Below are 26,599 nucleotides of genomic sequence, written 5' to 3'. Positions count from 1 at the left end.
CCCTCTACCTATAGAGGAATGGGAGAAATGACAGCCACAGAAGGGGAGAATGAAGTCAGAACTTTCAGTACCTGCTAGGGCAGAGTCTCATTTGGTAGTCTTTTTCTGAGAAGCTGTGTGTTGCCTTTGACTGAGATGAAGTAGTGTGGAGGGCAGGTACAGTCCCTTGGCTTCCAGAATTGGGTATTCCTGAGATAGCTGACCTTGGCTAGCATGGACTGTCAGTGTGATACAACATATAAAAGGACACAGTTCACCTCGTGTCACTCATTTGTTCTGGGTCCACCAAGTATACTTCTGAAGCCACAGTCCAGCATTCTGCAGATTGTGCAATCCAGGCTGAACATGTTACCAGCTCTTCACTTCCTGGGCTGTCAGTAAATTTAAAGGGTGAAGAGGGGCTCTGGTACAGCTCTTAGTACCCTTTGACTGACATTCTTAAGATCCAAAGGATGGTTTACACAACACTGGCTGCATCTCCTTTCCTAAGCCATATGCATTGTCACAGGTGGCTCCAGGTCAAGGAATTGGCCTTTTATGTAGCTTTAGGTGAAGTACAATATCAGTGACACACAACACTCTCTCCCCATGACTGTGACATGTTTGATTTTCTCACTGAGAATGTCTTTACGTCACCCTGATCAGCCTCTCACTAGTCAATCATCTTTCCTCAAACTCAAGTACATGCATAACATCTTTCTTCATGGGAGTGTTTGTTTTTGGTACCCGTGGGCTCACCTAGGGAGTCCCAGTACTTATCACCAGTCTGACCTGTCAATAGTTGATCACATCTTTGCTAACATCATGATGAATGTAGTGTATTCTGCTGAAGCTTTTGGGGAAATTTTCATCATTACCTATGGGACTTATTATTGTTCTGACAGGACACCCAGAATGCCCCCATCACCCCCACACATTTTAATTGCCCTGTGGATAGTACTCAGTGTGAATATTTACTACAGGAGACTGGTCTTTCCTCCCCATCATCCTAAATTAATTTCCTAGCAATCTTTATTTCTCATCTTATTGATTAGAGCTCTTAAGGAAGGAAAATGGCATTTCTTGGGCTATTTCTGGAAATTGTATCTTCAACTCCCTACAGATAGAGAAAAGGTTCTAATGAGGCATAGAGAGATCTCTGGGTTTGTAGGGAGGAGGTGCTGAAGGACACACCCTGTGTCTCTGGGAAGGCTCCTGAAAGGGTACCTACTGTTTAATTGGGGAATAGCAAGTTAGCAGGTAGATGAGTGCTGTTGGCAGTGACCCTAACAGTATCTTCCCTGAACATTCTATTGTTCAGTGGAGAGCCCTTCGCATCCTCTTTGATGTCACCACTGTTGAGGAACACCAACTGCCATTTGGGGCATTTGTACTGTGCCTCTGGGGTTCACAAAGGCACGTTGGTGAGACTGAGAAAGCTACTTGGGAGAGCAAATGGAGAGCCCAGAGAAGAGAGAGAGGCAGAAGGAAGCTGGCCACCTGTCTCAGGGTAAAACATCAAGAAATAAATGTTCCAGGTGAAGGTGCAGTGAGTTTTGTGCAGGGGATGGGGAGCTTCCTGGAGGGGGTAGGTCTTGAGCTGGGCCTTCCAGGAATGGGGCTCAGCAGCTGGGAGAGTTTGGGAAACAGTGGATCTATCCTGCTTCTCTAGGTTCATAACAGCAGACACAGAGTGGAGGATTTCTAGGGTTAGTTTGGCAGAGATCCAGGAATTATCAATCTGTAACTCTGGGCTGAGAGTGCTCTAATTTTATTATTTCTGGGAGTAGAGTCCGGGAAGCAAGAGACACAGGATGACAGATAAAAGACCCATATCAGGATAGGGTGTGGCTGAACTTCACCCTCCATTAATTACTTTAGTTTCCATGGATATCGATGCCAATGATAGGTAGATTAACTCCTTGTGTATTCACTAACTTCTTGACTGTCCTGTAGTCAAGACTAATCTCGCCTACCACATCCACCAAGTAAACACACAGAAGCTTATATTAATTAAAACTGCTTGGTTATTAGCTCAGGCCTACCACTGACTACCTCTTACATTTAAACTCACCCCATTTCTGTTAATCTATATGTTGTCACGTGTTCCATGGCTTTACCTGTGTGCTGTTACATGCTGCTCCCTGGATGGCAGGATGGCATCTACTGATTCAGCCTTTGTCTTCCCAGAATTCTCCTCTCTGCTTATCCTGTCTATACTTCCTGTCAGGCAACTGGCCAATTAGCATTTTATTTATTAATCAATCAGAGCAACACATTTACAGCACACAGAGCAATATCCACAGCACCAGCTTGAGGATAGCTGACCTGTTCTTTCAGGGCTTCATGGGTTTCAAGCATTCCTTCTTCCTCAGGCCTCTACTTGGGGCTTAGTGTAAATATTACAGCTTTGATGGGAATGGCTTCCCCAACAGAAGTGTCATAACTCTGTCCTGTAGGGCAAGGTTTTCTCTGTGGAAATGTCACAATTCTTCTCTGGTAGGGGAAGGTTTTCCAATGCACGTGTTACAACTCTACTCTGAAAGTTATCCTGGCAATCAGGGGACAAGAAATACTACAAAGTCACACCATACAACACACCCTACCCAAGGTATTTATTGGGAGGGAAAAACCCAAGAGGGTGCCTGCCTCTGCCTGGGAGAGAAGTACCAGGGAACTGAGCAGAAGTCAATCTATGTGTGGGTTCTTGGGGATTGGGAGCTATCCAGTTTGGCATGGGATTTGTGGGACTTTTGTAGCCTGCTCTTTGGGAAAGCTCGGTGATTGGTGGGATTCTGTGCTCAGAGATAGGTAGGATTTTGTGGCCTGATCTTGAGGCATGCTCAGATATTGGTGATATTTTTTTTCTTGACCCTGGTCATAGACTTGAGGTCAACTCTTAATTTCTTGGCCCTGGTCTCAGTGTCAAATCATGGTCAAGGAGTTCTTTCCTTGGCTCTTTTATCCTATACTTAGCATTATCTCTCTGTGGGGCATTTACCCACACAACCCCACAGCTCTCCAGAGTTTTCTTGAGTGTGAGCAGCAGGAAATATTAGATAGAAGGATTTATTGTGGAGAATCTTGGGGAGATAAATAGAAAATTAAGGATAGTCTCAAGAGGGCCTGGAACCTTTTCCAACCGGCCCAGACTGTCTCTGCCTCAGGGTATTTATAGAGACCCCAAGGGGTGGAGCAAAAGACCTCCCCTCTAGCACAGCCAAGTGCAGACCATCTCAGACACCTGCACTCAGGCCCGTGGTCCTTATCATCCTCTCTCTCTGCGGACCTGTTGGGTAAAGCCACGAGGAACCTGAAAACAGCTCCCACAGGTCCCCCTTCTTAATATATAAAAAAATAACTCATTAATGGCTTACAGTAATTTCCATAGCTGTTACACCTCCCAGTATGGGAGTAGAGGATGATATAGATGGCATTTCTCTTTTGAATTAGGTCCAAGGTGACTACAGCAGTCTTTAGCTGCATCTAGCCCTTTCTAAACCAAAAACTTAATGCAATTGCAAACTTAATCCCTTAGCTTCATCATTACCATTAACAGGTTAACATAAATATTGCTATACATAGTCACAATTCTCTCAGTCTTATAACTCAAAGCAAACTCTTAACAGAACCATTTGAATTAGCATATATGGTGCTATATATAGTCAACAGTTTTCTCAGTCTTACAATTTTAACTCTTAATCATTTGAATTTTCTTGCTAACAGAACATAGGAAAAACTTTGATGTATTCACATCAAACTTAAATATTTCCTTAACTCCATAAAACCAGGGTGCATTAATACCAATAGGTTAAACATAATTTCTGCAAACATAATTCAACCTTAATTCACTCATAACTCCTCCTTTTCTTTAAAATTTTTTAACAAAATCTCAAACCTAGTTATATAAAACCCAAACATACAATTCCTACAAACCCATATTGAAAAGCAATATTCTCAATCTAACCATTAATACTTTGAAAACTTTTAGCAAAACATCCAAAAGCAGTTTCTTAATAAAATTCTTTACACTTTAAAAGTAGTCTCAGTATATCCCACTTGCATTTCTTACTAACAAAACATGGCATTAATCCACTCAAACAATTTTTGAAATTAGACTAAGGAATATTAAGCCTAGTTAGAAAACCCAAACTTTTCCATGTAAACAGTTCCATTTGTAACACAAAACCAGTTCTGAATGTAATTCCATTTTTACATTAACAGTTCCATAAAACAATTGCATTTTTAACAGAATACATGAATCACCAGCATATATGCATACACAAAACTGCATCTTGAGTCAAGGTAGAAACAATAAATTTCTTCATTTAAACAGTTCCATTTTTAACCCAATTCCAGAAAACAGTTCCTGGGTCATTACTATAAGTAAACTCAAAATTGTTCCATTGCAATGAAATCTCTATTGTTCATTTCATTTCTTAAGTCCCAAAATTCAAATGAGATTCTGGTGCTAGCCTTCCAAATATGAAGAAATCCATAACCAACATCTTTTTGTAGTTTTATCCCATTTTAAGTTCAAAAAGTTCAAACAAGAAATAAATTCTGGTATCAGGCTTTCACTTCCAAGTATGAAGAAACGTTTTACAACCAAAACTTTTTGCAGTTAACAATTTTAGTTCAAACAAGCATCTCTTCAACTTTTGTTCTCACAGACAAAGACCTTTTTAGGTACAGTAGTATTCTAAACTGCACCGTTTTTTATGTTAGCTCAGGTGTTTCTGTGTTGCGTTGATTTTCCACAGATCTCAGCTGCGGATGCCTTGTGCTGGTTCTGGCGTCCACAATTCTTAGATTCTTTGCAGCTTCTGGAGCTTTTGAAACCACCCAGATTGCTTGCTTTGCAGTCTGCTAGGACACTACCTTCTGTGTCTCAGATTCTTATACCATATACATTAAGCATAGATTCACACTCAATATTTACACTTTCACAAACTCTTTAGCATAAACTCACACTCAACATTTACACATTTTTACAAACTCACATATAACATATTAACATCTACTTATTTATACTCTTTAAGGAAACTATAGAACTGCTTTAGCAAATATATTTCTTATTACTTCTTATATACTTATATTCATTCCATCTTATTTCTTATTTAAATTTATATTTACAACTAACATCTATACTTCTTACAAGCTTATTACTCCATGTCTTAAGACTACCTTAGATACTTCTTACAAGCTTATATTCTTAAAGGAACTCTATGGATCTATTTTACAAACTTATATAGGGCTACCATTAGCATATATCTAATTTAGCAAACACCCAAAGATTTCTTAACACAGAGATCTAACAAGAGAATAATGTCTACAAACTCACATATCTTATTTTCATCTTTTTCTACTTCTTACTCTTAATTATCATCACTATCTCTATTAGATTCTCTTAACTAGACAGGAAGTATGTACATCATTTCTAAAGTTTAAAAGTTTATAGTCAGCTTTGCTATAAAACACGGGGATTTAGTGAGTGTTGTCATTATAGAATTGTGATATGCCATTCTGGAACTGGCAGAGATGCACTGTCAGCAGTAAATGATTTTTAACTAGAGGCCGTCCCTTCACCCAAATTCATAATAGCTCCCCTAAGTACTTCAATTCAGACAAACGTTTCTATTACAGCAGTACTTTTGGTTCGTTCTACCAAAAAAACTTCACTTCACACTGAGCGTGAAATTACCATATTTAGCTGCTGTAAAGCTCTTGGCCAAATACTGCACAGCTATTATGTGATATAAAGTATTTTTCTAAAGGAGCTAGTAAAGCTAAAAGCAGCACAGCTCCTAACTCTATTTCCTCACTGTTTGCATTAACCAGTGACAAAACCTCAGAAACACTAATCGAGCCACTTTCATTCTGGTTCCTTTATAGGAACATCATTGGAGCTGACCTTTCTTACTTCCACGCTCCTTACCAGATGCTCCAGTAACCACCGAGCTTCATTCTCCTCTTGTGAAAAAAACACAAACATGTCCTTGACCCCATATTAAAACAGGATCGGGACCCTTCCATAATCCTGAACAGGAATCTTTCCATTTCACTTGAGCAAAAGTCGCTTGAGTGCCACTATGCCAAAAATCTATCTGCGGCAGACTGTTCATAGACATCCATATTCAAAAAGTTCAGAACAAAAAGAGCATGATTTAATGCATTATGTAAAGATTGAGGGTAAATTTCTTCCTTTTTTATTTTTTTTTTTTGAAGTTGTATTTTAAGACTGCTATGAACCCTTTCTACAATACCTTGTCCCTGAGGATTATAAGGAATACCTGTTTTGTGTACGATTTCCCATTGGGTACAAAATTATTGAAATGTCTTACTACTATATCCAGAACCATTATCAGTTTTAATAATTTTTGGTATACCCACATAAGAAAAACACTTCAAGCAGTGCATAATTACACGTTTTGTAGCTTCCCCAGGTTGTACACTAGCCATTAATTCTGAATAAATGTCAATGGTCACATGTACATATTTTAATTTGCCAAATTCTGCAATATGAGTAACATCCATTTGCCATAGATGATTGGGAAGAAGACCTCGAGGGTTTACCCCTAAGTGAGGGACAGGAAAATATTTTGGACATACCTCATATCGTTTAACTATTTGACAAGCTGCTTCTTTGGTAAGATTGAATTACTTTCTCTTAAGCTTTGGTGTTCTTCTAAGACTCAAGGCCAGCTTCCTTCCATCTCTCTCTGTTTTCCAGATGTTCTCCATTCTCTCTTCCAAGGAGACCCCTCAGTCTTGCCAGCAGCATGTCTATGCTCTACCCTGTAGGCACTGAAGGATGCCCTGAGGCAGTTGATGTTGCTACAACACTGGTGACATCATAGGGGATGCCAAGAGCTCTCCAGAAAAAAATAGAATGTCCAGAGAAGGGACTGCTGATGTCATGGGGAACAGCCTTTGCCACCCTGCTAACTGGTTCTCCCTTAACTGACCAGAAGCCCAGGTTCACTTTCTTAGAGCCTCTTTAGGAACATAGAAGAAGCAATTCAGCACCTCCTCTTTCTAAACCCTAGTTTTCTTCCCTTCATTGGAAGCCTCATATGACATCCCATGTCGTGAACTTTGCCATACTATCAAAATACTGCCCAGAAATGTCCCATTCCTTCTTTTATATCCCTCTGTTCATCAATATGAGCAATTAAATACTATTACACCACAGATGATACCCCAACTCCTTTCTTTCAGAGTTCTAATTAGGATGGAGTTCAGACACTTACATTCCTAATGAGTACCGTGGTATACTATCAAAGGCCCAGATTTGTTATAGGACTGGGTGTAGACAAGCAATGTGTTGCTGTCAGTAAGAGGTCCTGCCCAGGACCTCTGACCATAAGAGACTTTAGAGGAGCCACCCTTCCTCTTTTTCAAGACTGCTAGTTATAGTGTACAGCCTTCACTTGAGCCACAGGCTACAGAGACCTTCAAAAGGGACTCACATTACTAGCAAACTACACGTTTCTATTTTCTTTGTGTTTAAGGAAGTTAAATTCAAATAGACAGTGCTTAGCCAGGGACCTGCCATGTCATCCTGGGCCTCACATCCTAGGTGCTTTTCCAGGAATTCATTATGGCTGGTTTTCTTGGTTCTATAGCTTCTGGTTTCAAAGTAAAACAACAGCAAACACTGAATATCTTTCACAGAGAATAAATAAATAACAGTAATGTATTTATATGAGCACATGAGTGGCAAATCCAGCCTGAGGAGTGGAAACCAGGACTGTGTCCTGACCTCTGTGGGCCTAGACAGAGGGGGGATTGGGTGCATGTTAGCCTTCTCTGCAGAGACAGAGTGAGGTGGAATGGACACTGACCAGGCTGAACAACCATCCTGAGCCCCTGCAGGTATGGTTACAAGCAGACTCCCAGTCAACCTTCCAAGGAGCTCCTGCTGAGGCCATGGTCTTTGTCTGACCCTCTGCACTATTTAAGGTCATGCAGGCCTCTGTCCAGGGGATACATAGTTCTTCCATTCAGCAGCTGACAGGACAAGGAGCCATGCTCAGAAATGATGACCTGCTACCATAAGCTATGTGACAAGAATAATGTAGAATACATTTCTGTGGAGGATCAAGGGCCTCCTGGCTGGTTTTGGAACCCTGTTGGCCTTGAAGAGCCCAGTTCTGATATTCTTTGGTTCCCAGGATGATGCCCTTAGACATGCCTGGAACTAAGCTGAACTGAGGTCAGAGAGCTGGATTCACAGAATGGAGGGAACATTACTGAGTCAGGATTGCAGAATTAGGGATCTGAGGATCAGATCTACCATAGTGATAGAACTCAGTACATCATTTTTCTTCCCATGTATACTAGGGGTGTGGCCAAGGACCACTGTCTCTGTAAAGACAGTGCCTGCCTCAGCCCAGCAGATCTTTTGAGGACAATTCAGCTCAGTCAGTCCTCTACCACAGGAGTCAAAAGTAGGGGACAAACTCAGCCTGGAGAAACTGCTTAGGCAGCAAGAACCCTGCAGGAGATCAGGAGATGGTCCATCTGCCCCCGCCTTCCTTACTTTAGTGCCTAGAAGAAGATAACAATGGGGTTGGGGATGGAAGCATGGGGCCAGGGGAACCAGTGCCTTTATCAGTACACTCTGAAGGCTTCCACTGCTTTCCAGTAGAGATTGGTGCAGATTTCCTACACAGTTTCAGTCCAGTCTTTCTTCTTTTGTCTTCTTTTTTTCTTTTTTAAATTTTTCTGGGACATAGTTTCTCTTTGTAACCCTAGCAGCCCTGGTGCTCCCTGTGTAGAACAAGTTAGCCTTTAATTCAGAGATTTGTGTGCCTCTGCCTAAAGGGTGCCATGACTAAAGGTGTGGGCCAACACCACCAGGTTTCAACTGAAGTCTTCAAAGCTCTAAGAATGGGCTCTGTGCTAGGACTCTGTCTCTACAGGAAGCAAGCAAGAGACAAACCCAGTCAACCTGATCTAGATAATTCCTCATTGAGAGTCCTTTGCCCAGGTGACTCTAGGTCAGGTCAGGCTGATAATAAAAACTAACAAGCACACTGTCCCAGCACCACTGCCAGGATTGGACAGATTTGTGTTTCACATCTAGAGTCTGTTGGCTGGGATGTTGGCTGGATGCTCATTAATATGAAAGGACTTATAAAGGAATTTCCTGAACATCTTTTGCCCATAAGGAAACTCATGTTCTGTGTGGCAGATTCCAGCTCTCTGACCTGTTCATACTGAGCAGGAGCAGACCACTTCAAACTACTTCACACAGTGGACATCAGCCCTGTATATATCATACACCAACCACACTGAATTTAGTCCCATTATCTGCCCCTTTGACCATCTTACTCCCCTAATGGCACTTGTTCCTAGCCTGTAAATGCCTGTTCCTCAGGCACTGTTGACCTGCAGGTGTAGCTTCCAACAGCATCCTGAGTGTGCCTCAGATCAAAGAAACCATCAACACTTCCCAGGCCATGAGGGAGCTCTTCCTTGGCTGGGTTCTTAAGAACAAGTGGTCCTTGTGCTCATGAATGTCTGTCATTTGTTAATAAAGCAGTGTCTGGTGATGAGAGGACAGGTTTGATGTGTTGATCAGTGTTTGGGTTTTTAGAAAGTCACTCAAGGCAAAACTGGATATAGTCAAAATGGAATCCGTAGTCTACTTTATGGGTTTTTTTTCCTGACTGCTATTAAATGAAAGAGAAAATATTAAATGAGCTAGCAGTATTGAGCACTAGGTCAGTAAACATGTCATCCCTTTGGTGACATTACTTCATGCCTGAATCATTTTGATTTATTTTTGTCCTGATTGGTTTGTAGCCATTCTCTGTAAGCCTCTATGGATGCGATCAGGTTTTCAAGAGATCATAATCTAGAACTAGCGATACATCATGTTTTTAGGGGTAAAAATCATTTTGCCTATTCTCTAAGTTTTGCAGAAGAATAGCATCTAATGAGAAAAAGCTGCTCCTGGTTGTAGAACAGGTACTGTGGATAACCATGGTGACTGGAAGTCTGCTAGGCTCCTGCAGGCTAGGGAGATCTGTTCCAAGGCACGGTGTTGATGGGATACTGTCTCCTGTAAAGACAGACAATGAGTATGGTGGTCAGAGCATCAGGGATATTGCTGGGGAAGGACAGAGGCAGGTGAAATGCATAAGAAGTTGGTTCCCTGGGGAGCAGAAATTCAAGAACCGAAAGGGAGGCCTCCCTCCATTAGGAAATTTTCTTAAATCTTGTCTTGGCCAGAATGGGCACCTTTGGTCTCCTGAAACTAGTTAGCTTCAGTGACAGGTCTATGTTGTCGTTTCTTACAGCCCTCCCCAAAGTGAGTTCTAATAAAATACTCATGGTTTGTGAGTAGCACTCAGATTTTATAGCATTCTCATCACACAGTCCTGGTCCCTCCCTTGTGTGCTGATCCTTTCTCCTTCTTTCAGCACTCCAATTATCACAGCACCCCTAGACAAGGATGACGATGCAGATTATGCATGCCTGGTGAAAGGCAGAATGGAGAAAACCCTCCTGGGAGAGGTAAGGAATCCCTCTTGATAACAAGAAAATGTTATCAAACGTCCTGTCAGCAATGTGTGGAAGCAGCACAGCAGCTGTGGATGTGGCTGCAGCAGAGACCGTGTGCCTGGTGGAGAGTGTGTCTGTGCAGGCCTTGGGTGGCTGAGTGGACATGAGGATGGAGCCTAATGCTTTGCTCTTCTGCCATGGCAGATCTCAGAGTATATTGAAGAAGTATACAGAGAAAATGTAAATATTCTGGCTGGTCTTTGTTGTTGGTCACCCCATTAACTCTCATGTCCTTCTGAGTTGACCCTAATGCAGAGGAGACATGGCCATCATTGGAAACTATTTGACTTGATGTGGGTGTGTTCTACATTTGTCATTTATCATCACAGCATGTTAGGGTATTTGATCTCTGTGTCCATCTTGACACACTGTGGAAGGAGCCTGGGCCAGCTCTGCCTTACTCACCTGTGGGTCTTTCATGCTCAAGCTAGTCCTAGTGGGTCAGTCCTCTCCCTGATGCCTGCAGATCAACGTGTAGAACTCTCAGCTCCTTCTCCAGTACCATGTCTGCATGCATGCTGCCATGTTTCCTGCTGTGATGATAACGGACTAAACCTCTAAACTGTAAGCCACACCCAAATAAATATTTTCCTTTATAAGAGTTGCCATGGTCATGATGTCTCTTCACATCAATACATATCTAACTAAGGCTATCCAAGATCCTAGTGAAGCCTGGCGATGTGCCTGTTCATGGTGAGGTCATGGGGTGCATCACCCCCAGGGAAAACAGCAAGAGCTCCATGTATTACATGCTCCTGTTTCTGCAAGAGGATCTACCCAAGGTGAGGCCAAGAGTCCTGTCATAGAGAGACAGGCAAGAGTGTGGTGGGAACCAGGGCACTACAGAGACCAAGACTAGAGCCCCAGTACTTCATGGCCATAGGGGTCAGTCTGGTGTACTTTACTTTATTTGGAGGTGAGACTGCATGGTGAGCTTGTGGGAGTTGGCTCCATCTCTCTACCTTATGGGTCCCTAAGATCAAACTCAGGTTGTTAGTTTTAGTTTTGGTGGCTGGCTCTTTTATCCACTGTGTCCTTAGCTAGCTTTTACACTTAGTTCTAAGACTGCAAGTCTCTCTGTCAGTCTTCTTTCTGTTCTCTCTTCAGGATGACTGTAGGTTGGGGCACAGGCTTCTGAACCATTTTTCCCCTAACCCCAAGGAGTACCTAGGCACTCCTGGAGTACACACACTGCTGGTGATAATGGGGCTGAGAATGGCATGAACTAGTTTCCAGCCCATTCTTCAGCCCTGTTACTGAAGCTCTCAGTAGCAACATAGTGGCTACAGCATCTTGAGCATTCTGTGTTGAATGTGATTGGTGTGTCCTGTGCATCCCAGAGGTGTCCACAGCTGTGATCCATGTAGATGAGCAGAACAGGAAGGAGAAGTTCAAGCGTCTAATAAAAGGTGACAACCTGCAGGCAGTCATGGCCACCAATGGTGTAAAAGGCAACCAGCTTACATCCAGTAACACCTATGAGGTACCATTGTAACTGGACCCTCAACCAGTACCCAGCAGTTTCCTGACCCTGGCATTTGCTCTCTCTTTTCTGTGTGCTTGTGAGACACTAGAAGAATAGGAGGTACCCAGAAGGGATTGCCTCCACTCATTCCTAGCTCTCCCTAAATGGAGAAAACTCTGGGCATTGAGGCTGCCCAGACAACTATTATTGATGAGATCCAGTACACCATGGTCAACCATGGCATGAGTGTCTACAGGCCTGGGTCTTAGGTAAAGAATGGATCTTTTGTCTCCAGAGACCAACTAAGTGGATTAAACTTTCTGGTCACTGCTTGGCTGTATCCTTGACTACACAGACACTTTGCCTGCCTGTGATTGGTTTAAGGGTATGTGCCACCACTACCAGACTTCTGCTAAATGGCTTGCTTTTAGCTCTAATCCCCAGGCAATTTTATTTATTAACATACAAGTGAAATCATATTTCAGCACAAATAAAATATCACCATAGTCCTGGTTTCCCACTCCTCAGTTAGGCTGGATTTTCCACTGATGCACTCATATAAATGCATTACTGTTATTTCTTCTTTCTGTCTGAGAGATATACAGTGTTTATTGTTATTTTACTTTGAAACCAGAGGCTGTAGAGCCATGAAAACCAGCTTCAAAGCATTCCTGGGAAAGCACCTAGGATGTGAGGTCCAGGAAGAGATGGCTAATTCCTGGCTAAGCACTGTCTATCTGAATTTAACTGCCTTAAAAGTAAAGGAAATAGAAACTTGTAGTTTCCTAGTAATGTGAGTCCCTTTTGAAGGGCTCTGTAGCCTGTGGCTCCCAAGTGAAGACTGTGCATCATTAGCAGTCCTGAGGAAGAAGAGGGGTGGTTCATCTAAAGTCTCTTATGGTCAGAGGTCCTGGGCAGGACCTCTTACTGACAGCAACACATTGCTTGTCTACACTCAGTCCTATAGCAAATCTGGGCCTTGGACAGTATACTAAGGTGTTCATCAGGGTTGTGGGTGCCTGAACTCCACACTGTACTGAGTTCAGAGGGGGGTGGGGGTGGGGCTATCATCCCTGGTTAAATAGCCTACCAGGTTTGGAAAATGGGTCAGCTTGATTTAATCTCTGGTAAAGGAAGTGGAGTGTCTGTGATGGCTACTGTCTAGCCCTTTGAAGGCATCAGTTTGGTATGTCTAAGACCCTGACACTTACCTGCTGGGCAGCATCACTCAGGAAAATGCAGAGATTGTCATAGGCACAGTTTTATGCTAGCAGCAGTGGATATTACTCAGTAGTTTATATAGTCATGCCCACTTTCCTTTGGTCTCTATGTGGACTTATGGAAAGGCAAGAGCAAGGTCCTCAGATATAAAACGTCACTTCATCCTCCCCTCCATCACCCTAAGATGAAAGACTGGTAGGGAGAATGGTAAGTTCTTTTCATTAGAAAGGATTGGTAAGTAAGACCTTGGGGGTACAGTATGTTTCTGTTTTGTGTGTTGAGACAGGGTCTCATGTCTCCCATGCTGTCCTCACACTGGAAAAGTCTGCTGTAGATCTTCTTCTTCACAGATCATCTAGCCAAGTCTGTGTGTATTATGCCAGCAGAGAGCTGTAATTCATCAGAAATCATCCCTTAGTGTCTTCAAGAGTGCTGGATGGAAAAGCCAATGATTTATCAGTGATAGGGCCTAGCAGACATTTGGTTAAGAAAATTCAGATAATGTTCTGATGCTCAAGAGCTGTGTCAGGTGTTCATGGATTACGTGAACATCAGCTGAAAGACATGTGTACAGAATGTGCCATTCCAAAATTATCCAGAGGCAGTATGACACCCTCTATCCACTGCACGGAGGTGGTCACAGATTTAGGGTGAGATGTTTAGAGTATAAAGGAAAGATGTATGGGAATCACCTGTGCATCATGTGACAGTAGAACAACTAGACAGTACAGCATCATGACCTGCAGGGAGCACGGCCCGAGTGTGCTGCCAGTGTTCTGCCTGCAGCTGATGAGAATCAGGCATGACCCTAGATGACATATATATTTCATAACCTTATCTATCACAATCTGAGTTTTTGTGACAATTCCCACTTTCTGAATATTGAATGAAGACAGATTCCCCAGGTTCCTTCAAATTATTCACCATGCAGCCCTGATTCCCAGAAGAAAGAATCATAATGAATTAAGAAGCTTATCTTAACACCAAAGGTGACTGCAAATGGTGTAATTTTCAAAGGAGGAGGTGTGCAAATAAGCAAGTGTGATAAAGAGAGGACCTGATATTATCTTTTAAGGTGTAAGTTTCCGATACATGGAACAGGAGTTACTGTGAACAAAAAAGCATGAGCTACTATGAACAAAAAAGCAGAGACTTGTGAATGGACCAAGTGTTAAGTGCACGAGGCTCAGCAGCCAGTTCAGAAATGAGGAAGTAACACTATATCCAGACATGCATGATTATGTGCAGGATGCCTTAGAAAAATAAAAAAGCTGAGGGGATCAACAAAGCACCAGGGAGACTCAGGCTGCTAGAAGCTGTGTGTTACAAAAGTATTGTTACATATTAGAAAGATGAACTTTCAGAAGATTTATCTCTTTGTAATGCAAAGATTGCAGCTGAGGAAAAGCTTTGGCCCAGGTAGACCTTTAAAGTGTGTTTGTACATGGAGGTGTTTGGGATTCCACTCTTGCTAAGGATGAACAGGAGAGGGCTTTGAAGGGGCGCTGAAGCATATACAGAGCTACTGAGCACCCAGGAGGAGTCTGGGAGTGTAAATTAGTGCTTGTCCCAGTGGACCATCAAGGATACTTTAGTGGAATTAACTCAAGTAAATTCCAAGACTTTGAGCAAAAGCCTGAAACATGTTTCATCCTCAGCCTGGTGAGAACATAACATATAAAGCCCCAAAGAGGTATGGCTATACCCATCTTGAAAAGGCTATTGCAATTGGAAACTGCCTGCTACACCCTGTCCAAAGCCAGCCACAGGCTCCAGGACTGTGCTGCTCAGTCTGCAGGGAGACAATGCTGCATAGCTTAATTTTTCGTTTGATTTTTTTTGTTTAGGTTTTTTTTTATTTTGGTTGTTTTGGTTTTGGTTTTGTTATGTTGATGTTATTTTTCTTGCTATTGTTTTTCATAATTTGCTAAGGTTATTTGCAGTTTATATTGACTGCCATTTTAAAACCCCTTTTGAGATAAATGAATTTTTATGAATAAAAAAAGTGATTTCCAACTATTTACCCTTAAGATGAGTTTCTTTAGTCTGTTTTGGTGTCACAGTGCTGTGATCCCAGAACTCACAGACACGGATGGATCTCTGCAAGTTCCAGGCAGCATGGGTTACATAGTTCCCAACCAGTCAGAGCTACACAGGTTATTGGATTATTGGATGTGGATAGTATTGATCACTCCATGGATACACACTTCGTGATGGAATCAGTATCCATACTGTCATATATTAGCTACAAATAAAATTTGGTACTCTATAGACACACTTATAGAAGTGCTCATGCATACCAAATTATTGAAAAATATACCTTTATTGCTCTATAGCCTTTCAGGAAATAAAACCATTCATTAAGAGACTGTAAAAGAAGTCAGGGCCGGGCGGTGGTGGCGCACGCCTTTAATCCCAGCACTCGGGAGGCAGAGGCAGGTGGATCTCTGTGAGTTCGAAGCTAGCCTGGGCTACCAAGGGAGCTCCAGGAAAGGCGCAAAGCTACGCAGAGAAACCCTGTCTTGAAAAACCAAAAAAAAAAAAAAAAAAGAAGAAGAAGAAGTCAGGAAACCCAGAGCTATCTGCCTGTTTTTCCTGCAATACAGCATCAGTGATAACCACTCAATAGAGATAAGGACCTTCCAAGTCAGTTTGGAAATAGATTTTTGTAGATGCTGTTGGCCTTGAATATGCATTTGGTGTACTTTTTTTCTTTTTAGATTTATTTATTTTTATTTTATGTGAATGGGTGTTTTTCCTATTGTACATCTGTGCTAGACATGACTGCAGTTCCTGAAGAGGACAGAAGAGGGCAACAGATCCCATTATAACTGGTTGTTAGACACCATGTGAGAGAGCACCAAATGCTCTTAACCTTTGAGCTCTCTCTCCAGCCCCTGCAGTTGGCTTTTGACCTTGCAGCCCTATGTGCTGTATAGGTTGAACTGGATCACCTCCCATCAAAGAAAGAAGTCTCTGGAGACGTGTAGGGACGGGTACATGAGGTAGGCAGGCTAATTTTCTGAGGCATCCTGGCACCTATGCAGGGCTCTGGTGTCCCCACTGATCTCTGTGGGTTCAGGATCATGCTCCAATGTTATTTACTTTCAGGGTTGGAGCAGATCTGCCACCTCTCATCTAGGACAACAATGTAGATTAGGCACATCTGATGAAATACAGATTTAAGGTGACCCTCCTTGGGCCTGGGTGTGGGGTAAGAAATCCTTGATAGTAAGAAAGATTCCAGCTAAGCTGTGTTGTTAGGAAGCTCCAGAGCAGGCACAGGACATGTAGCCTGCAGCAGAGGACACAAGCTTCTGGTGGAGAGCATGTCCATGCAAGCTTGGGACAGGAGAGGGACAGGTAAAGCTGCCCTTGACCATGGCAGATCTCAGAGTATATTGAGGAAGGATTTCTTCCAGGTGACAGTTTTATAATCCGACTAATGAGATTGGAGATGAGTCAGAGAGTTCAAGTGTGGAGGAAGTAATCCTCTAGGTGCCTATACAGATGCTGACAAACCTGGGCTTTCACAAGCTCAGCAGACAGAGAGACAGAGCAGAGGATTTGGTTACTCTCTACCATAGGTCACCTATTTCTGAGCCTACCCTGACACAGAAAGGGCCATCTGTAGACACACTGGAAACTAGGTGAGACTTTCTTTAGACCACATGGCGAGTTACAACTATATTGATCCGGTCTCCTTGTCCATTTTAGCACCTGAAAGGAACTTGGGGCCAGCTATGCCTTTCACACCTGTGTCCTCAGCAGAGTGTTTGGTGGGTTTGTTAAATGCCACCAGATGGGTAGATTATCCTGGATTTGTTTACTGGCATCTGTGCAGGTAGATAATAGTTTCCTTTCAGCCTTTCTCAGTTTAATCTGTCCTTATTCCACAGTGTAGACTGTGGACCTTCCTTCAATCTCCCAGATAACCAAACATTCCCAGTCTTGAAAGCATTCTGTCAGCCAAGGACCAGTCTTGGGATGGACAAATTGACAACTGACTCTCTTCATCCAGCCTGCCCTGTAGTTGTTGTAGAAGATGGATGGAGTTTCAGGCCTGGGAAATAACTCAGTGGTAGAATAGTTTCAATGCCCTAGGTTTAATTTAGCAACAGGGGCTAGAGGGGAAGAAAAATTAAGAATGCAATTACTTCAAGAGTTGTGGCCAGCCGGGCGGTGGTGGCGCACGCCTTTAATCCCAGCACTCGGGAGGCAGAGCCAGGAGGATCTCTGTGAGTTCGAGGCCAGCCTGGGCTACCAAGTGAGTCCCAGGAAAGGCGCAAAGCTACGCAGAGAAACCCTGTCTCGAAAAACCAAAAAAAAAAAAAAAAAAAAAAAAAAAAAAAAAAAAAAGAGTTGTGGCCAACAGCAAACAAAGAAGCTCCATTCAGAGTTTTTATTTCTCTAAACACTTGTCTCCCCGCAGCTACCTCTGTGGAATGCATTTGTTGAATGTATTTTACTAGAGAATCTACTCTATATTAATAAATACTGATTTTATATATTGAGAAAATACATAAGATACATAGCTTCTTCAATTCCATGGTTGAGGAGACTGGCTGATGAGATGGCTCAGTGGGTAAAGGTACTTGATGACAAGCCCACAGTTCTGATTTCTGCCCTGGGACCCACATGGTAGAAGCAGACAACAAACCTTCCACAAACGGTCCTCTGATTTTTATGTGTGTGTGCTTGTGCACTCCCACACCTACAAAAAATATTGAAAATGAATCAGAAGACCTTGGTGAAAACATGTGTCTGCAGACATGTCAGTGATGTCTTGTTGTGTCTTCTTTGTAAACACTGAAAGGGTGGACAACTGTATCTACATCATGAAACCTATAAATGTGGCAGTTCTCAGGGAGACCGTGGTTTGCATTATCACCATGGAGAACAGCAAGAGTTCCAAGTACTACATACTGCAGTTCCAAAGGTGAGGAAAAGGTCTCTTCTGGAGAGACAGCCAGGAGTTAGGTATCACTATTGAGAGCAAGGACCACTCCTGGCCATATTGTTAAATGATTGGCCACATTTTTGTGCCAGCCCTCACAATAGAGCTCAGTCTATTAGGTTTTCTTCTGTTCTCTCATCAAATTGTAAATGGGCTGCAGTTCCCCAGGTTGCCTTTCTCCCTGACCCACACAGCACACAAGCACTCCTAGGTTAAGTGTATCCCTAGTGGTCACTGCTGACAACAGAATCAAGGGCATAGTGTCCCCAGTTCGTGTAGACACCCAAACCCACCCAGATTCTCCTGAAGTGACCTTCTTGCCACATAGTTCAGTGTACCATTCCTGACCTTGTCTCCTGACCCCTCCACAGCTCAATATAAAGGCACTTTGTGGGACCTGAGGAGTGTTTGTTATTTCACAGATGGTGTCAACACCATTCCTTCAGGACTGGAACAGGCCCTAGCCAGGTGTCCTTGCTTTATAGGTACATCAGCTGCCATGACATCTCCATACTTCTTCACCTGATGAATTCATGAAAATATATCAGTATTTGTCCATTGGAGTGATTTGGACTTCTGTTAGTTTACTTTTGTGTCCAAGAAGCTATAGAAACCAATAAAGCTGGCCTCAAACATGACCTGAAAAACAGGTTAAGTGAATGTGACCATCTGGAATGTATAACTGAGCTGAGATCTTTGTGACTCTCAATCTCCTCTAAAGGGTCTTCTATATCTCTCTGGATAATCGTTATTATTGTTTATTTCTGAATGTCTCTTAGAGACACTTTTCTGCATCAAACTCAGGCCAGTCCCTGTGACTTGTTGAAGCCTCACTGGAGCTTAGAGCCTACTTTAGATGGCCTGGGTGATGCACAGCTGGTCCAGGTCACCTGCACTGCCTTGTGCTGTCACCCACACTCCTGTGAGATGTGAGCAGTCTGTCCTACCACCCAGAGCCAAAGAACACACAGGTCTCATCAAGGTAAAGAGAGAGGTCCTGCTCACACTGGGTGGGGGTTCTTCTAGCTTCCAAACCCTCCCTCTGGGGCCTCTTTCTCTTAGACACAGAGGCCAGAGGATGTTCCCTGATAGAGGACACAGGATGTTCATCCTTGCAGAGCACATGACTGCTAACTTACTTGCTAAGTCTCTGAGCTGTGTCCTAGTGAAGTCCCTCCATGAGTGGAACTTGTCAAATGTTGGGCATCTTAGGAGCCTTGGCTTCCACAATCATTGTGAGGACTCAAGTCCCAGCAGCCCTTTCCTCAGGTGAGAAGAAATCTAATCCTGTCCTTCCCTTACCTGCCTCATTTGTTAGGGAAAGAAGCTAACGTGATTCCATTATGGAGTCATGGTGATCATTAAGAGCACTCTACTTCATTTTATTTTATTTTATTGCCAGTAATGTTTGGTTCTTTTTAATTTTTTTTTATTTTTCATTCACATGCCAACCACAGATCCCCCTCTCAACCCTCCTCTCACCCCATTTCCTCTCCCCCATCCCATCCTCCAACAGGGTAAGTTCTCCCATGGGGGCATAGCTAAGCCTGGTACATTCAGTTGAGGCAGGACCAGGCTTCTCCTTGCTTCATCAGGGGTCATTAAGGTGTCTGACCATAGGTGATGGGATCCAGAAAGCTGCCTCATGCATCAGGGATAGATCCTGACCACACTGGCAGGGGCCCCTCAAACAGATCCAGCTACAAAACTGTCTCCTGTATGCAGAGGGTCTAGTCCAATCCCATGCAGGTTTCCACAACTGTTAATCTACATTTTGTGAGTTCCTTTGAGCTTGGTTCAGTCTTCTATGTGTATTTCCCCATCATGATTTTGACCCCCATTGCTCATGTAATGCATCTTCTTTCTCTTTGGCTGGACTCCCGGAGCTCATCCTGGCGCACAATTGTGGATCTCTGCATCTGCTTCCATCTGGATGAAGGCTCTATGATGACAGTTAGGGTATTTAGCAATTTGATTACCAAGGTAGGCAATTCAGGCATCAATGTTGCTAGTAGTCTAATCTGGTGTCATCCTTGTGGATTCCTAGGAATTTCCCTAGCCTCAGGAATCTCCCTGACCTCATAATGCCTCCCTCTATCAAGATATCTCTTTCATTGTTCCCCCACTCTATCCCTCCCTCAGCTTGACCATCACATTTCCTCATGTTCTCATGCCCCATCTTCTCCCCTCTATTGCCCTCCCTAATCCCTTGTTTACTCATTGGGATATCCTCTGTTTTTCCTTCCCAAGGGATCAGTACATCCTTCTTAGTGTCCTCCTTGTTTCCTAGCTTCTCTGGAGCTGTGGATTGTAAGCTGATTACTCTTTGCTTTACATCTAGTATCCACTTTTGAGTGAGTACATAACATGTTTGTTTTCCTCAGTCTGAATTACCTCACTCAGGATAATACTTTCTAGTTAATCTATTTGCCTGCAAATTTCATGGTATCATTGTTTTTTACAGCTGAGTAGTACTCCATTGTGTATATGTATCACATTTTCTGTCTTTTGTTTTTTGTTTTTTTTTTTTTTTGAGACAAAACTATGTGTAGCTTTGGTGCCTGCCCTGTATCTTGCTCTGTAGACCAGGCTGGCTTCAAACTCGCAGAGATCCACCTGACTCTGCCTCCTGAGTGCTGGGATTAAAGGGGTGTGCCACCACCATCCAGCCACCACATTTTCTTTATCCGTTCTTCCATTGAGGGGCAATGCCCTGGGTTGTTCCCAGGTGCTGGCTATAATGAATTATATTGCTATGTACATAGCTGAGCAAGTGTCTTTGTGATATGATTAAGCATCTTTTGGGGATATGCTCAAGAGTAGTATCATTGGGTCTTGAGATAGATTGATTCCCAATTTTCTGAGAAACCACCATATTGATTTCCAAAGTGGCTGTACAAGTTTGCACTCCCACTAGCAGTGAAGGAGTATTTGCTTTCTTCCCAATCCTTTGAAGATAAACCATTTTCTGCCTCTTGGATCCTTTTCCACCACGTTTCCTACCAGACATAACACACTTTTTAAATTCAAATCTTCAATTATAGAGATACACTGGATTCTTTTGTAACTGGGTTTCTAGCTGATCCCTCCTACCCAAGAAAACACAGACTGGTATTTCATCCTATTTTAGCCAACCATGGCCATGAAAAGGCCACTGAACATTATCATGACCATGAGATCTTCATGTGATTCAAATGTGATTTTTAATTATGATCACTCCTTCCTTTCACTCTCTAAGTCATTTGCTCATGAATATCAGTGAAGAGGAGAATATGACTGTGATGGCTGTTCTTGGTTGTCAGTGTGACTACATCTAGGGTTAAGTAACACCCAAAATTCAAGGGCACACCTGTGGGTCATTTCTGCCTCATTTGAAGTAGGAAGATTTATTTCTAGTCTGGATCTTTGAGATAGGAAGTCACACCTTTAATTCAGATCTTTAACCCAGGTGAAATCTGAACAACACCTGATAGAAGCCTATAGAAAGACGTGGAAGAAGGAAGCTTTTCCTCTTTTTCTGCTTGCTCTTGCCTTGTGAGCACATCCATTTCTTCAGTGGCATTAGAGCCTGCTTCTTTAAGATTCCAGCATAGACTGCAGACAGGTGAGATGTCCAGTCTTGTGGAGTGAGCAACTACTGAATTCTTGGACTTTCCATTGTAGCCAGCCATTGTTGGATTAGCTAGAGCACAGCCTATAAGTCATTCTAACAAATCCCTTTTCAATATTTAGAGAGATTCATTTGATAACTTCTGTTACTCTAGAGTCCTGACTAATATACCAGGCATGTAGAGAGTACATTCTAGAACAGTTTGGGTCTCATAAGACTCTCAGCCCACTTACAAATTCTCAATGGCCACCTTCCCTTAACCTTAGTATTCCCTAGGTGCCTGTTTACTTCAGGGGACTCAACTCTCCTCCTGCACTTCATCATGACCAATTTCTTGGCATGATTTTTATTTATTGGGTATGGATGTTAAGGACCGTATTGAAGCCCATTTTCAGGTTTTCTAGTGGCTTTACTCAGCAGGTCTGCATAGAGAGGATGATTGGACCAAGGGCCTGAGTGCAGGTGTCTGAGATGGTCTGCACTTGGCTGTGCTGGGGGAGGTCTTTTGCCCCACCCCTTGGCATTCCTTTAAATACCCTAGGGCAGAGACAGTCAGGGCCTGTTGGATTAGGATCCAGATCCTCCTGAGTCTAATCTGTATTTTCTGTCTGTTTCTCCACCCTCTATACTTCTAACTAATATTTTCTGCTGCTCCTACTCAAGAGTATTCTGGGGAAATGTGGGGATAGTGGGTAGTCTCCCCACAGGATGGGAAGGGCCAAATTTTGGCAGTGTTTATAAATGAGCTTTCAATTCCTCATGGGTGAAGTAGTGGAAAGATTCCAATGAAGCAGAGAGAAATCTCTAGCTTTGGAAGGAGGAGGAGCTGAATGCTCACCTGTGTCACAGCAGAGATTCCTGGAAAGGAAACCTCAGCTTATGGTCAGTTCAGAAAGAATTAGCAAGGAAACCAAGGCTGTGCCCCATGACATCAGCAGTCTCTTCTCTGGAATTCTACTGTATCCTGGAGAGCTCTTGGAATCCCCTGTGATGTCACTAGTGTTGTAGCAACACCACATGAGCTTAGGACATTAGTTCACTGCTGTAAGGTTCACCTACAGAGATGTTGTCAAAACTGAGGCATCTAGTTGAGAGAGAGAATACACAGCGTGGAGAGACCAGAGTGAGGCAGAAGGAAGCAGGCCCTAGGTCTCACTGGAAAACATGGAGAAATCAATGGTCCTGGGGGAAGACACAGTGAGTTCAGAAAAGGGGCTGGGCAGCTGTGGTGGTATTGTGTTCCCCAAAATATTGTGTACTCTAATAAATTTATCTGGGGTCAGAGAACAGACAGCCACTAGATACAAAGGCTAGAAAATGGTGGCACTCACACCTTTAATCCTAGCATTCCAGAGATAGAAATCCCTCTAGATCTCTGTGAGTTCAAGGCCACATTGGAAATAGCCAAGCATGGTGACACACGCCTTTAATCCCAGAAAGCCAGCCTTTAATCCCAGGGAGTGGTGGTAGAAAGCAAAAAGGTATATAAGGCATGAGAACCAGAAACTAGAAGATTTTGGCTGGTTAAGCATTCAGGCTTTTGAGCAGCAGTTCAACTGAGACCCATTCCGGATGAGAACTCAGAGGCCTCCAGTCTGAGGAGACAAGACCAGCTGAGGATCCGGCAGAGGTGAGATAGCTGTGGCTTGTTCTGTCTCTCTGATCTTCCAGCATTGACCCCAATAACTGGCCTTGGGTTTGATTTTATTAATAAGAACTTTTAAGATTCATGCTACAGGCAGCTGTCTGGATGTGGTAGGCTTGAGCCTTTTAGGGCTAGGACTAAGGAACTTGGAGCTTCTGGGAAGCAATAGGCCTATCCTGCTCTGGATTTCCTAAAGAGCCGACTCGGATCAAGGATCCATGATGGTTAGTTTGGCGGATTCAGAAACTGACAAGGCAGAAGCTGCTTTGCTGGGTTTCATCTGCTTTAACTCTGAGTGGGAAAGGAGGCACAGAGGAATTAATGAGATATCTGTACCATAACTGTGTTTCACCCCCACCAGAGTCCTTCAGTTGTGTTCCAGTAATAATAGGGAAAGGAGAGTGCCTTGGTAAAGCCTGAGGTTCTCATACTTGACATCACAGCCACTACTAGCAGGGCAGGAGCCACCAAGTGGCCCCTGAGGTTTCTGAGTTACCAACTGCACACAGGTCTGCAGTTCAGCCTGAGAGCTGTTAGATTCGGTGGACCTGCACTGATACTGTCCCCATCCTGCCATCTCTGGGTGTCTTGAACTATCAGGGATGATACACTCCCCTGCATGGCTTCCCCATTATCATGAGAGTCTGAAGTGTAGAGCAAGTGAGGTGAGTATCCATCCACTACCTGAGTGTGACAGTAGCAATTTTCTCCTGGTTTTTCAAAGCACTTGGCTGAGGGCTCTGAAGCTACAGTGCATTCTCTGTAGCTGTGAATAAGCCTTAGGAGCATGTCCCTTGGGTCATCTTGTCTAGGGAGACAGAGGAAACCTGATGACTTCTGAGACATCCACCTTCCTATAGAGAGATTGGAGAACTGACATCCACAGAGGGGGAGACTCAAGTCCGGTCTATGAGAAACTGCTAGGGCAGAGTCTCATCTGTCAGTCACTTCATGAGACTGCTTCAGTGTGTCAGATTTGACTGAGATGAGGCAGTGAGTAGAGCAGGCACTGTCCCTTGACTTCTAGAATTGGGAATTACTGAGTTAGCTAACTTTGTCTAGCATAATTTGTTAGTGTGATATAACATCTTACTGGACATAGTTTACCCCACATCACTCATTTGTTCTGGGGTCCACCAAGTAAACTTCTGAAACCACAGTCCAGACTTCTGAAGAATTTGCAATCCAGGCTGAATATGGTGCTAGCTCTTTATTTCCAGACTGCCAGGAAATTCAAAAGTGTGAAGTGTGGCTCTGGGAAAGGTCTAGGGCAAAAGACCCCTAATAATGTCTCCTGTGTCCTTTGCCTGCCCTTCTCATGCTCCCATGAGTATTCTTTAAGCTGGCTGTGACCCTTTCCTGCCTAAGGGCATGTGCATCTTCACAGGTGGCTCCAGATCAAGGAATTAGTCTTTGTGTAGCTCTAGGTGAAACAACATAGCAGTGACACACTACATATTGTCCCCAAGACTGTGACACATTTGCTATTCTAAAAATGCCCTTACATATCCATGCCTGGCCTCTCACTAGCCATGCCCTCTTTCCTCAGTCTCTAGTGCAGGAATGGACCATTGCTGGGAGTGTTTGCTCTTGTGTCTGAGGGCTCACCTGGAGAGCCCCACTTCTTACGATCTCCAGCCTGACTTGTCACTAGTTTATCACACATTTGCAAATATCATGATCACTGGAATGTACTGTGCTGATGATTCGGGGTAATATTCTTCATTAACTATGGGACTTTTCTTTGTTCTGACAGGACACCCACAACCTCCCACCACCCCACATACTGTAACAGCCTTGTGGATCCTCCACAATGTGCTTGTTCACATCCAGGGCCCCATCTTTCCTCCCCACATCCAGGCCTAATTGCCTAGAAACCTTTATTTCTCGTGTTGTTGACTGGAGATCTCATGAAGGGGCCAGTCATTTCCTGAGATGTATTTTGAAGTGAGTCTTCATCTTCACTACTTCATCATGAAGTAGTGAAAATATTATAATGAAATATTCTAATGGCTTTGTAAGGAGGAGGTGGTGAAGGTCTTCCCTTATGTATCTGGGAAGGCTCCTGGGAAAGGAAACATGGCTTTTGGTGAACTGTAGAAGAGCTAGTTAGTAGATAAGTGAGGGTTGCTGGAGGTGACCCTAATCATCCCTTCTCTGGAGATTCTATCCTATCATGGAGAGTCCTTGGTATTCTCTATGATGTCACCAGTGTTATGATAACACCAATGCCTGTGTGTTATTCCTTCAGTTCCCATAGACATGTTGGCTAGACTGAGCAGGCTGCTTGGGAGGGAGAATGAAGAACATGGAAATACCAGAGAGAAGCAGAAGGAAGCTGGCCTTTGGTTTCAGTGTAAAACATGGAGAGATATATGGTTCTGGGGAAAGCACAGTGAGTCCTGAGCAGGGGGTGAGAAGCTTCCTGGAGGAGGTCAACTTGAGCTGGGATTTCTAGTCATGGAGCTCAGCAGCTGGGAGTTTCTGAGTAGCAATGGGCCTATCCAGCTTCCCTGGCTTTCTAAAGAGTAGACCTGGAGTCAAGAGTATCTGATGGTTAGTTTAGGACAGCCATGAATTTTCCAGGCTGCAGCTGCTTTTCTGGTAATTCTGTCATTTCATTCTTAGAGGCAAAGAGGGGCAGGGCAGGAGGCACAGATTGAATACTGAGCTGTTCCTCTCTGTACTCTGTAGGGTGTTGCTGCACTTCATCCCAGTGGATTCCTACAGTTTCGATGGGAATCTGATGCCAATAGGAAGGGAAGAAACTCCCCGGAACACACAGCACATCTTCAGATGCTTTGGTCCTGGGCACATGTGATCAACCCTTGGTGCTACTAAGCTCTAGGGACAACAGGACTTACTTGCATCACATCAGATATGAGCTGACACTGTCCTCCAATTCTCCTTAGCTGGGCTTGCTTATGCCTTCCAGGGCCATGGGACTGCACTAGGGAGGGAGGCACATGATTATCCACAGTGGTTGAGGACAGAGACAGAGCTCAGGGGCCCCAGTTTGAGGATAGCTGCCCTGCTGTTTGGAAGGTTCCCTGGGTCCCTAGCATTCATTACATTAGGCTTCTTCTTGGGACTCAGCATGGACTCTCCTGTCCTATGCCATTCAAGAATACAAGTTCATTTCTTTTT

At 43.5% G+C, this 26,599-nt stretch overlaps 1 long non-coding RNA gene across 7 annotated transcripts in view; it reads left to right on the top strand.

The window, feature by feature from the left end:
* Positions 1-1,301: 1,301 nt before the first annotated feature.
* The window catches only part of LOC143267306 (uncharacterized), a 230,488-nt gene continuing 205,190 nt past the window's right edge, over positions 1,302-26,599 (top strand). For 4 of the 7 annotated variants that reach the window (XR_013042293.1, XR_013042294.1, XR_013042292.1 and 1 more), the window contains exons 1-2: positions 1,302-1,489; positions 10,413-10,506. This is a non-coding gene — a long non-coding RNA (uncharacterized LOC143267306). Of the gene's footprint in view, positions 1,518-10,412; positions 10,507-20,582; positions 23,005-26,599 lie in introns of those variants that run through there. The other 3 variants (XR_013042295.1, XR_013042297.1, XR_013042296.1) reach the window with 3 other exon arrangements.

The sequence above is a fragment of the Peromyscus maniculatus genome, chromosome 9 (genome assembly GCF_049852395.1).
Source record: "Peromyscus maniculatus bairdii isolate BWxNUB_F1_BW_parent chromosome 9, HU_Pman_BW_mat_3.1, whole genome shotgun sequence".
In the NCBI taxonomy this organism is placed as follows: domain Eukaryota; kingdom Metazoa; phylum Chordata; class Mammalia; order Rodentia; family Cricetidae; genus Peromyscus; species Peromyscus maniculatus.
Note: the sequence above shows the minus strand (reverse complement) of the source record. Positions and strands in the feature narration are given on the sequence as shown.